The 12,111-nt window shown below is 43.9% G+C and overlaps 1 protein-coding gene across 1 annotated transcript in view; it reads left to right on the top strand.

The window, feature by feature from the left end:
• Nucleotides 1–12,111, top strand: part of PPP5C (protein phosphatase 5 catalytic subunit) — a 349,815-nt gene that overhangs the window by 34,136 nt on the left and 303,568 nt on the right. The gene's annotated exons all lie outside the window — the stretch shown is intronic.

The raw sequence follows: 12,111 nt of genomic DNA, 5'->3' as shown, positions 1-12,111 counted from the left end.
CTAACATATTTTTTGTGTGCATTTTATTTTGAAAGCAAAGACTTATCACTCTTGCATTCAAGCTTCTGCAAGCATTTGCTTCTAATGGGAGCATTCCAGGGACATTATAAGTAGCCTCATAATGTTAAACTTTGCAGACGTCTTAATATTTTCATTGTGGAATGAGTCTGTAGTGCAACCTGAGCTCGCAGCACTTCCTTAGAGCTCTGATTCTAATAATAAAGGCTTTGCATTAATGAACCATACATACAAGTTTGAAAAGTATGGACATATGGATACAAATCTTGCCTTAACTGCAGACTGTGCTCTTTCACGGATCCATAATGTGGTACTTTGAACTGGCAGCCAAAGGATTTATGCTGCACGGAGGTAGGCATATTCATCCTAAGGACAAAATAATTATAAACACATGTTGCCTTTGCCCCCTACCATATGCCCTGTGTGTCAGGCGATCAGAATGACACACCCCTAACAGCAGTTCTGAAGGTTTGACTTTCTTTAGAAGAGAAACTGGACAATGCCGTCTTTGGTCTTTTTTGGCAGTGTATTCATTGAGGGTGAGGTTGGTGTCCAGGGTGAATTGTGCATCAATGGCATCTTGGTGAATCTTGATGCTGTTATTTGTGAGTATAGCACCAAGCAGTTCCATCCAAAAGTTAAAGATGACAGGGGACAGTATGGAGCCCTGGGGGATGCCACAGATGACTGGGATCTTTTGTGATCTGATGGTGTCCATGTGAACAAACTAGTGGCAGTTGCAAAGGTAAGATGAGCACCAGGAAAGGACATTGCTGGTGAAACCCATTTGAGACAACATGGTGTATAAGAGGGTGCGATGATCAACTGTGGAAGGCAGAGGAGAGGACCTGCAATTTTAGGAATCTGAGGCCATCATATGAAAGATTAATAACATTTGTTATATCTGTTGCATGGAGAATTTTCAATTCTATTAAGGACATGGAGGCGAGGACTATGCATCTTTATCTTTATTGCAATAAAATACAGCAGCCACTGAAACTTTACACATAATAAAACTATATTTTCCATGACCATCTTCAATTTTGTCAAGAGTACATTGACCATTTGGGTCCCACATGGCTCCTTAAGTTTGAGACCAACTAAGTACCCTCCTCTTTCTTTGCCAATGTAGCACCAAAAATAACAACAAACAGCCTCACTGTGAACATTGTCCAATGGAAATCCAAGCTGTGACAAGAATCCTCCTTGCACAGGCTTCCTCTTTAAACAGCCATGGACACCAAAGCTGGTGAGCGTCTCTCCAGCCTGAAAATTTCCCCCCTTGAAAAACCCTCACTCTTGCTTCTTTTCATTTGCTGAAAAGGTAACACCCAGATGCAACCACGGTTACAACTCATGACAAACAAAAATACAAGGGACAGTTCAGCATTATTGAATAAGATAAAACATAGCATCAAATGCAGAATATACAAAACAGTTGAACTGGATGGGTTAATCCTTTCTCCCATGTCCTTAATAGAACGGAAAATTCTTTATGCGACAGCTAGGATTTTTTTATTCTATGTTTGGGCCGGAGTTTCCAATTTATACTTGTTTAAAGCTGTCCCACAACAACAGAATTAACTTGGACTGCTGATTTATAATAACATTTTCTTAAAGTGGTTTCCTACGGCTAATAGGACACCCTCGTGATATCCTGTAACTGAGAAGCTGGCTATGGATCCTCTTGCTGAATGAGCTCTAAACTGAGACTCATCTATTCCAAGCTCAGACAAGAGCAAACAAACCTATCTTGCCAACATGGCCACAGAGACTTGTTTATATAGTTTGTGCAGAGCATATAAGTAACTGTCCAGCAGTATCCTGTCGCGGTTTACTGCTGCATGCCTCATACCTTCAAACAGTGCACAGCACACAGCTTATGGTTGTCAAGAAAAGCAAGATAAGGCCCACAGCATGAATTTATCTTAGTAGATCAAAAAGAATACTCCATTTGGAGAATATACTCTACCTGTTAAATCCAACACTGATATCTGATTCTCTCCTGCATTTAGTCAGACATAACAACACCGTCAAGCTGCCCGACCTCTGCTTTCTAGATAAATCTGAATCCTCATTATCTGGCCAACTTCCTAAAAAACATTGAACCACATTAACATCAATAGGACAGTATATTGAGGGTGATGAGCAAATTAAAAAACCCTCTTTAGTTTATAGACCAGGGGGTGTTCACCTCTGTTGGATAACGACGACCCGAAAACAAAGCAAGAAAAATATTTACGGACCTGTAAGCCGGTTTGTTCTCTCCCAACTGCAACATGCAATTCCCCACCTTGTCAAACTAGTTTCCAGGAGATCCACATCCCACTCTTTACATCAACCACCCCATCTCCTCCAGACTGAAGAAAATCTCTTATGGGTGTTGATTGACCAAGACTGCTGTATGGCGAAATTATACAAAAAGTGATGGATGGAATGCATAAATTAATAACAGCCACTGGTATTACTCGGGCCACATCCAAGGCCATTGTAAAGTTGCACACTGTGACACCTCATTTTGGACCCAACCCCATGCAAAGAAGTATTGATCCTGCACCAATGGGAACAGTCCAGCCTGAACTGTCAGGGCTGGTCCTACCTGAACAGGAACACAAGCAACTTAGGACTGGTTTCGACCTAGTTAGGGCTCCTCTGGAAGTTATAGCTTGGTACCAGTGAACCAATGTGCATGGAACCAACGTCTGGGTATGCCCATCCAACTTAGTGCAACCCACTAAAGTTATGCAAAAAAGTGTTGAGTGGAATGCTTGAATTAATCTCAGCCACTGATAATTACTCGGGCCGCATCCCAATCCATCGTTATTTTGCTCACCGTCCACCTCTGTTTGGACCGAGCCATATGCAAATCAGGTTTGTCCCTGCTCTGTGGAGTGTAGCACAAGCAACCTAGGACGTTTGCCCTAGTTACGGCTCTTCAGCCTGGGATAGCTAGTAGAAATGTAGAAATTAGCTTGTTGTGATATGCCAGGCAGGTTCCATTGTTTACCGAAATCCTTCAGGCCATAAGAGAAAATTGTCCCAATGGTACAAAGTGATTTGGAAGGCCCATTAGATCTTACAGAAGTTCCCAGAATGTTGGAGACTTCATTAGACAATCGCAGGGCAGGTCTTACAGAACCGGGTATCATTGTTGTTCTCTCCAAACCGGAGTCACTAGAATCAACTCAACCCCCTGCCCCCCTTAACTTGGTGAGTTAACACCCTCTGGATCATCACAAATGAGGGGAACTCATAATGCAGATCTTCCCCACCACCCAGTCTTGAAGAAAGGCATCAGTGACTTGAGCCATGGATCCGGCCCTCAACGGAAGAAATTGTGCACCCATGAATTCAGTTGAGATTTAAACAGATCCATTGAGTAAGGACTCCAAAGTTGATTTAAAGTTCTGAAAACCTGGGGTAACAACCTCCTGTTGCTTTTGCCCTTCAGAAACCTGCCTTTTGTCCACGAATGTGCATGGTCATGACTGATATCTACTGCCGCAGGCAGAGGTGCCAACAGTCCTTTGCGATCTCCTGGCTCAGTTGTTCTTAAGATTACAACTACTGTGGACCCTCACTCAATCATTCCTGGAATCCATGGGCCCCCTATCAATCATCAAACATCTTAGACCTCTCTCAGAATGGCTTCCGCCCAGGCCACAGCACGTAGTCGGCCCTCCTAGCAGTGACTGAACATCTAAGGGCCGAACTGGATGAGGGACATACGTTGGCACTGATTTTATTAGACCTCAGTGCCGCGTTTGGTACGGTCTCCCACCAGATTATGTTGCAACGGCTGGAGGAGGTGAGGATTGTGGGCTCTGCCCTCGACTGGTTCGCCTCCTTCCTCTCTGAGAGGATTTTTCAGGTGACTGCTCCCCCCTTTCTGCTCACAAATCTATACTGTTCAATAAGGGGTGCCACAGGGGTCGGCACTGAGCCCTATGCTGTTTAATCTCTGTTTATCCTCCAGCAGCGGTGGCTAGGAGCAGAGGCCTGACAATAGTATTGTATGCCGACGATACACAGTTGGTAGTGGCACTCTCTGGTAACTTGGCGCAGGATGCCTCCATGTTCAGGAGCAATCTCGTGGCTATTGCTGGGTGGATGTCTGCCAACTGTCCGCAGCTTAACGCCAGCAAGACTAAAGTTCTGTTGGTTGGGCGGGATGGAGAGCTCTGGAGTGTGCATTGGGGGCCTACAATCCTGGACTGTGCTCTTACCCCCAAACAGTTGGTAAAAAAATTGCGTGCTGGGTGGACTCTGCTCTCAGCTTTCAGGTCCAAACTAAGAAACAGGCCTGTACTGGTATTCTGCGGGGGCTCAAACTACTGTTAGGTTACTTTGACTCATCGACCCGACAGGTTAGCATTCAGGCCGCCATTCTATTGGGACTGGACTATGCCAGCTCGCTCTACCTGGGGATCAATAAGTCAGAGATCTTGATATTACAGAGGGTTCAGAATGCGCCGGCCAGAACTCTTCTTGGCCTCCCGTGAACTTGCTCTACATTTGCTGCCATTCGCCGGCTACATTGGTTGCTGGTAGCCAGACGTGTGGAGTTTAAATCCCTTTGCATCGCTTTTTAAAATCTTGGACACTTCTTCCCCTGGCATCCTGGCCACCCTGCTCTTGCCCTACATTCCCTCCCGCCAACTCCGTTCTACGGACCAATATTTGGCAGTTGTTCCTAGGGTAAGGAGAGCACGGTCTGTTTCTGCACACTCGCAGCCAAACCTTGGAATTTTCTCCCATTGTCTATTTGTAGCTCAAATAACTACTTGGCATTCCGTAAGGCAACTAAAACGCATCTCTTCCTTTCACTGTAGGCCCCTTTGCCTTCATCTTTTCGGGTGGTCCTGCCATATGACTGTTATTAGTGCCGGGACGCCCCTTTGCTGGGGCAGCTGCGCGCTCTATAACGTAACATAACATAACATTGTTAATGGAACTCGGGGACCCACACTGAATCCTTATTGGAATACGGGGACCCACGCTAAGTCTTTACTGAAAGTCAGGGACCCCAGCCTTAACATTTTTAATGATTTGAACTGCAAAACAAAGCAAACAATAATGAAGCCAGCATTAATCAAACTAGTATACACATTTTTTAATATTTAAATGAATTCACAAATATAAAAAAACATTTTATTTTTAATGGGAAGGTTGGAGCTATTCTAAAGTCCATTGAGGCTGCTCCTTTTCCATGCCATATTCTGTTTGTTGCACTTGCACAGCTCCCATGGATGAATCAGTCTGAGGATACAAATTTCATGTTTAGCCTCCAAATTCCTTCACATTTACAGAACAGTTGAAAAAATTCTGAGTTACATTTTGCTTCTTTTTTTTACAGACGCTTTATTAATCTGTTAATGCTATTTCATTTTCTAAACAGTCACGGACACCTTGGACTAGCTTCAGGTTAAGTACCACTGCCCTAGCCTGTACATGTTCCAATCACAAAAGAATACAGTAGATTGTCTTCTCGGTGGACAGTAGTCTGATGGCAAATTAGCCCGCTCATATCTCCAGGCAGTTGATATGCAGATAGAATTCCGACTTGGAGCAGTCACCACCGGTGGATACTGGGCAGCATGTTGTCCCAGTCTCACCTGCTGGTATCAGACTTCATTATTATCTCTGGCCGACACCCAAAGATGGTTTTGCCACTCCTAGACTTCATTTTGCTTAACCACCAGCAAAGCTTGGTTTGGGTTTCTGTTGACTGAGAAATCTAATCCGTATAGAAGAATCTCTAAAGGCCACTATAATATAGTAGACCAGGAAATATCGCCCAAATGGAGGAAGCGAACAGCCGCACTTTCCTGGCTAGGGACCTCAAGGACCCACACTGGTTATACAATGCTAACCGTAATTATTTCTTGACAAACTTCACTTTCTGCATGGGCTACAGGAGTCTTGCATTGACTGGCTTTTTTTTTAAATTGTAGAAAATCTATGCATTACATTGGTCTCATAACTGACTTTGTAGTATTGAACTTATGATCCTGTAGCAGTTGAACTGCCCAGGTCAGATGCATCCTCACCGTGAACTCCTCCTGGGCCATTGTAATCAGATAGATGCTCAGTCTCACACCGTTCACTCTGCGGGTTTCCACCACAATTTGGTGAAACACCATGGGACTGAATGGAAGCATTTTGAACTTTTACCAGCTTACTTGACACTTAAACTGAAGAAATCAATTACGCAGACGAATGATTGGAACCGAGAGGTACACTTCTGTGAGGAAGAGGGATGCTCACACGACCCCCTACCTTGGCTGTGCTATGCTGACACGGAGGAGGCCTTCTGCGTTTGCTTTCAGGGTTTCTCAGAGCCTTTTCTCTTTTCTCCAGCACACTGGCTTGAAATCCCCGTTTGTTTTGTGGCAACTGCTCCTTCTCACTTTACACCTACTCACAGACCTTAGGCTTCTTAGAACTCCATTTTCAATATGTGAATTGAGCTGTGCTTGCTAGTGGTAAAACTTCTTCACTAAATGAAAATGCAGTCCGAGGGGAAAACCCGTTCTCCCAACCATCTATTATTGCACTGGAAAGACAGACAAAACAAATGTATTTAATAGTCAGTTGAAGTGGCAATAGCCACTATGATAATGCAAAAGAAATAATTGTTCTGTTTTTTGGCACTAGCATAAGTGGGAACTAAGGGGGCTGTGCTTTGTTGTCTGGGACTTGATAAACATATACCAGACTGTCCTTAATTGTTTTCCGACAACAGTGTTGAGAAAAGTGGTCCATGTTAGTTGCTGATGCGGTTCAAACACAAAGGTGGATGAAGCTGTAGGTGCAGGATTTTCTTTTCCTAACAAAATAAAGGTCCTGTTATCCTGACTTTATTTGCAAATGTAAAGGGCAGGCAGATGTTGCGGCTATAAAATGTTCTGATAGCACAACCCCCGCCATCAGTCACGACACATTAATGTAGATTAACCACTGAGAAAACACTCCCCTCTGAGGCAGATTAGAAGTTGGAAACTGTGCATTAGATTTTTTTGTGTGCACATTTAACTGTAAAATGAATTGGCATACTCTTTTAAATGGACCTGTAAAAACAAATACTTCCTTTTTAGTTACGATTCCACAGGTCGATCTAGAATTCGCCCTGCATGTGAGGATGTGTTGAGTCATTGCCTCTTGCATCCTCATATGGAAACTTGATCTGCAATGCTGCAAACAATCGCAAGGCAGACGTGTGAGTTTTCCATGGCAGACTTGGTTACCTAATGACTAAGTAGTGACGGTGGCACTTGAAGACTGACACAGTGCGTTCCCATCAGCTCCGTATTACATAAACAAATCTTTCATACTGCCTAAAGTACTTACATTTTTTCTCGCTCCAATGTTGTATTTTTTTCAAATAAGTTCTTTCTTGGGCTCTTCCTAAAGTGCTTCACGACATGCAGAAGGCTTGCAGACTCCTAACAGCACAGTCAAGTAAAGAACTGTTTTACGCTGGCTCAGTGGGAATTCAAAATTATCAGTCGTGTTTGGGGCTTTGATTCTGGAAAGGCGGGAAATTTTAATCTAGAATCTGAATCAGAACTCTAGAATCCCGTCACAGGTCGATTGGACCTTTTTACCTGTCATAGAGTGTAGAAGGAAATGTTTTTCAACACGTCAATTCGAACTACCTCCATCGCCTTCCCCAAAGAACCACTGACAAAAAGTCAAGTTTGAAAATTTATTATAAAGCCAAAAGCAATTGTGTATATAAACACCTCCGTAAGATTCAGTAAATATACGGGTACTAATACAAACATAATCCTACGGAAAAGTCTCAGTCGACTAAGAAACAACACCAGTATGATTTCCAAGACCACCAGGCTTGCAAGAATTGCTATGATTTGGGTCTTGGTAGGCAGAAGAAAAGAGGAAATACATCCAGATAAATCTGTCCCTACACTATACTAAATTACATCCCTACAACCAGGTTCTCCTAACTTAGGTGTCAGCCGTGGTGACTTTCAAAGAAGTTCACTCACTCAGTTCGGACTTAGCCTAAGAACCCATCTCGCATAGCAAAGCTCTCTGCCTACCCAGCATCTTTCTTCGCCCTCGTGCGCTTCTGCTCTGCTCTCCTCCCGGGGTGCTGTCCCTAATACGAAACCCACAATTCGGATGACACGCCCTAAGGGACGCCCCTCTCAAAGTATTAGTTTTCAAAGTGGCTTCATTACGATGTTGTCATCCTTGTTCGTTGAAAAACGGCCTTGGGTCCCACAGTCGTCTCCTCTTGAAGTTGCTTCCCTAAAATTCCACAGCCACTCCTCCAGGTCTGGAACTACCATCCTAACTCTCATACACAATGGGCCCTTCTCTAATATCTTTGGTTAACCTTGCACCTGCAAAGGAACGCACATAAATCGATTCACATTAACATGCTACTTGCAATTAATTCTCTAAGGCAACCTTCTAGGAAAAGGCAGTTTCATGATTTAATGTTAAGAGAAACATTCCTAGCTCGGCCTACACAATCCTCTATTCCCACCTGGGCCTCTGCACGTTTTCGAGATATCACCCTCTAACATTGGCAAACGGTTTCGTTCATTAGGCCTACATAATTATAGCAAAATAAAGAATACATTTCCTAACTAAACACTTCTATGTCGTTACATGAATACAATAGGGAATTACTAAACATGCATTAGAATACATCAATGCCTATTTAAGCATCCTTTAACTAAATTAGCATTACTTCACAAATACATTTCTAGGTTAACATGGCATTAGTATTTCAAAAGCACTTTACGTTACAGCTATGTAAAATTCTGGTACATGATTTCATAGCTTTGTGTCATTCTCGAAACATGATTATAAACCCCCATATATGTGGGTGCGGATTACTTGTGAATATGATGCACTCCTACAATTTCTAACACCGTTTTGCGCTCTCTCAGTCCGCCCTTTGATGACCTGTGCCATCACCACCAACCCACATTCCTTAAGGTAGGGACCGATCTAAACAGCACTTGTTGCAACATTTCCTCGCCTGAGCATTTCTAATGCCCTGAAACTTCGGTATTGATTGTCCTGCAACTCCTCCATTCTCTGTGCCTGTACCCTCACTGATCTAGCCAACCTACTGGACCTATAACATTTGTACAATCTCAACAAACCCCATATTCCAATCACACAGGCCACTATAATGATGAGGGGTTCCAGTATGTATTCAAGAAAACTCCTTCCTAGGTTTGTAAACCAACTCCCAACACTTCCAAATCCCTTGCCAACCTTTTCCCATGTGTTTTCTTGTGTCAAATCGTTAATCTCATAGTGGATTGCAGTAATGTTGTGTATATACTTCTTCAGATCTTTAGAATTGTCCGGAATATACGTGCAACATTCCTGGACCTTCAAAAGTTTACAGACTCCGCCCTCTTTTGCTAATAGGACGTCTAAGGCAAGGCGTTTTTTTAAAACCATCGCCCGTATCGACATCTCACCATGGATCAACACCAGTGATTTTGCCGTACTCATTGATAATTCATCCACCACTGTTGCTAATCTCCGTATCTTTACGTCATTTAAAATCACTCCCAACATTGGTATCGCAGCTCCAAACACATCTCCCACTATTGCACCAGCACTTTCTCCTCTCTTCACTCTTGTCAACTTGCCACCCTCCACCTGAGCAAAATCCTCAGTGTGATATATCTTAGGAAAGATAATCGCCAGGTAACATGTCCCATACCACTTATCCGGCAACCTCACGTACGCATTTCTTCCACAAACAAAATACACCTAAGGGATCACTTGCACTACGCTCTTCAGGAAATCCTTGGTGTAATATTCTATTTTGAAAGTGTGTTCACAAGTTGTCTCGCCCACATACACATTTTCGTAATACGCCTTTGGCCTATGCAAACACAACTTCCCTTTCTGTACCACATCTAAGGCTATCGGACCATACCTTCCCTTTGACTTATGTCCAAGCTCTTCATCCGTCCAATCTACCTTACCCTGACCTGACGTCTGTAACTGCTTCTGTTTTTGGTATCTGTCCTCAACCTGTTCTACGAACTTCTTCTCTACCTCTGTCAATGAGCAGGTCAAGTTGTGTCGGTGTGCATATGAGGTATCTATGGTTTTCGTTGGAATGAAAAAGTATCTAAGTCTATCTTCTGATTTATAATAATCCCACTTGTTCAGATGCTTATAATTTGGGACTTCTGGTAACACAGCATCATAATTCGAAAAGAAATATTCAAAATGAGATCTCCCATAAAATATGCTAAGCAGCAAACTACATGAAATTCATACGTTAATGGCAGGTGATGGTATCTAATACCCTCGTCTACTGAAGCTGGCACTTGCATACACACATAACAATCTTTCGCATCCATCGCATCATTATACTCATACAACAACTTGGCATATGCATTCTTCCCAAAATTTTCCTTTGGACAAATCAGCATGTAATCTACGGCTCTCTTCAGCTAGCAAAGCTTTCTCGGCTCCTATGTTTACCTCTTTGTGGCTAGGAGTGGTAGGTGTAGGGGTTCCCTTAACCTCCGCTTCCTGCTCTTGTGGTGCTAAATAAGAAACTAAGACTACTACAAATATAAAGCAAATCACTAACCCTAATAGTGTACCTATAATACTACATTTTGCCCTACGAGTCGGGTTCCCAGCATCCATGGTCTCAGACAGTGTGATTCGATTCCAGCAGCAACACAAAGTCTCGGCAATACAAAGTCTCTTGCTTGGCTTTATGAATTTCTCGAACCACACCTAGAAGCAGAGATCCCGTTTCAAATTTTCATTGTCCATTTCGTATTCAGGTGTCCCTACCCATCTCCGTCCTCTAAAGGGATGTCCCTAAATTTCTTCTTCTTCCACTCGGCTCTAAGTAACTTTAGCAGCTATTTACAAAGCCTTTACTGCGCATCAATGATCAGATTTTCTCCAAGTGCTCAGAGTACGTAATCCAAGAGTTCCATGTGAAGGACTATTGATTCATAGGCAGGTATTTCAGGGCCAAATGTAGGAAAAGTCAATCTATTTAAGATCAAGTCATTTATCTTGCTTAGGAGAGGGGGGGTTAGGAACAGTGATTGTCAGTAAACCTATTTCCAGTCCAGGCACCAACAGTATCACTTCCAACTTATAATTAGGAGCCATATCGGTCACCAGCACCGACCTCACCCTCCCGGATCTCAGTACACCTGGCATTTGTCAAAGGGTAGGTCCACTCCGGAGTGGCGTATCTTCTGCAAGGTACTCTCACCCTCCTTGACCTCCTCGGACCCTTTTCCTCTGACTCTTGGCCTTCTCTTTCCGGGTCTGATTCCTCAGATACAAGTGCAAGATCTTTCAGAGGTCAGCCTCACATTCAGCCTTTTCCGTCTTTCAGGCCAACTTGCCTCGGTGCCCTTCACTCCTCTGCTCCTCGTCGGCACAACCTGCTCATCCCTGCCTTCAGCCCTTTCAGAGTTGAGATCACCTTCACAGCAGCTTTCCCATTCAGAGGAAGATTCAGTGTCACTGCCGTTGTGATCTCCCTCAGCTCGGTCGGATGAGTTACCATCCTCCTCAGACGCCCCCACAGCTTGGCTTTCCCCTCTTGTGGATCTTCCTCCACAGCTGGATTTTCTTCTACGAGAGGAGCTGTTTCTTCCAGGGGCGCTGGGACTCTTCGAGTGTGGGAAGTGTGGATCCAGTTTGGCAGTCCACCACACTTCACGGCAGTGTTCGTCACCAAGATGACTTGAAACGGCCCTCGCCAGCAGACGTCCAGGCAACTCCTCCTCACGTGCTTCCGCACTAGAACCCAGTCTCCGGGACACAGGTCGTGACAGAGGTCTCTAGAAGTCGGGATTTCTGCCGTCTGCACCTGAAGGGACACAGAATGGATGACGTCAGATAGTCCTTTGCAGTAATCAAGAATCAGATCATCTGTGATATTCAGCAAGTCCGCTGAGGGGACGGATGGCAATCTCATAGCTCTTCCCATCAGCACCTCATGAGGTGAGAGTCCTGTTCTCCTGTCTGGTGTTCTACGCATGCTCATTAACACCAACGGTAAAGCATCTGGCCATTTCAGGGAAGTGGACGAACACTTTCGCC

The sequence above is a fragment of the Lissotriton vulgaris genome, chromosome 9 (genome assembly GCF_964263255.1).
Source record: "Lissotriton vulgaris chromosome 9, aLisVul1.2, whole genome shotgun sequence".
NCBI lineage: Eukaryota > Metazoa > Chordata > Amphibia > Caudata > Salamandridae > Lissotriton > Lissotriton vulgaris.
Note: the sequence above shows the minus strand (reverse complement) of the source record. Positions and strands in the feature narration are given on the sequence as shown.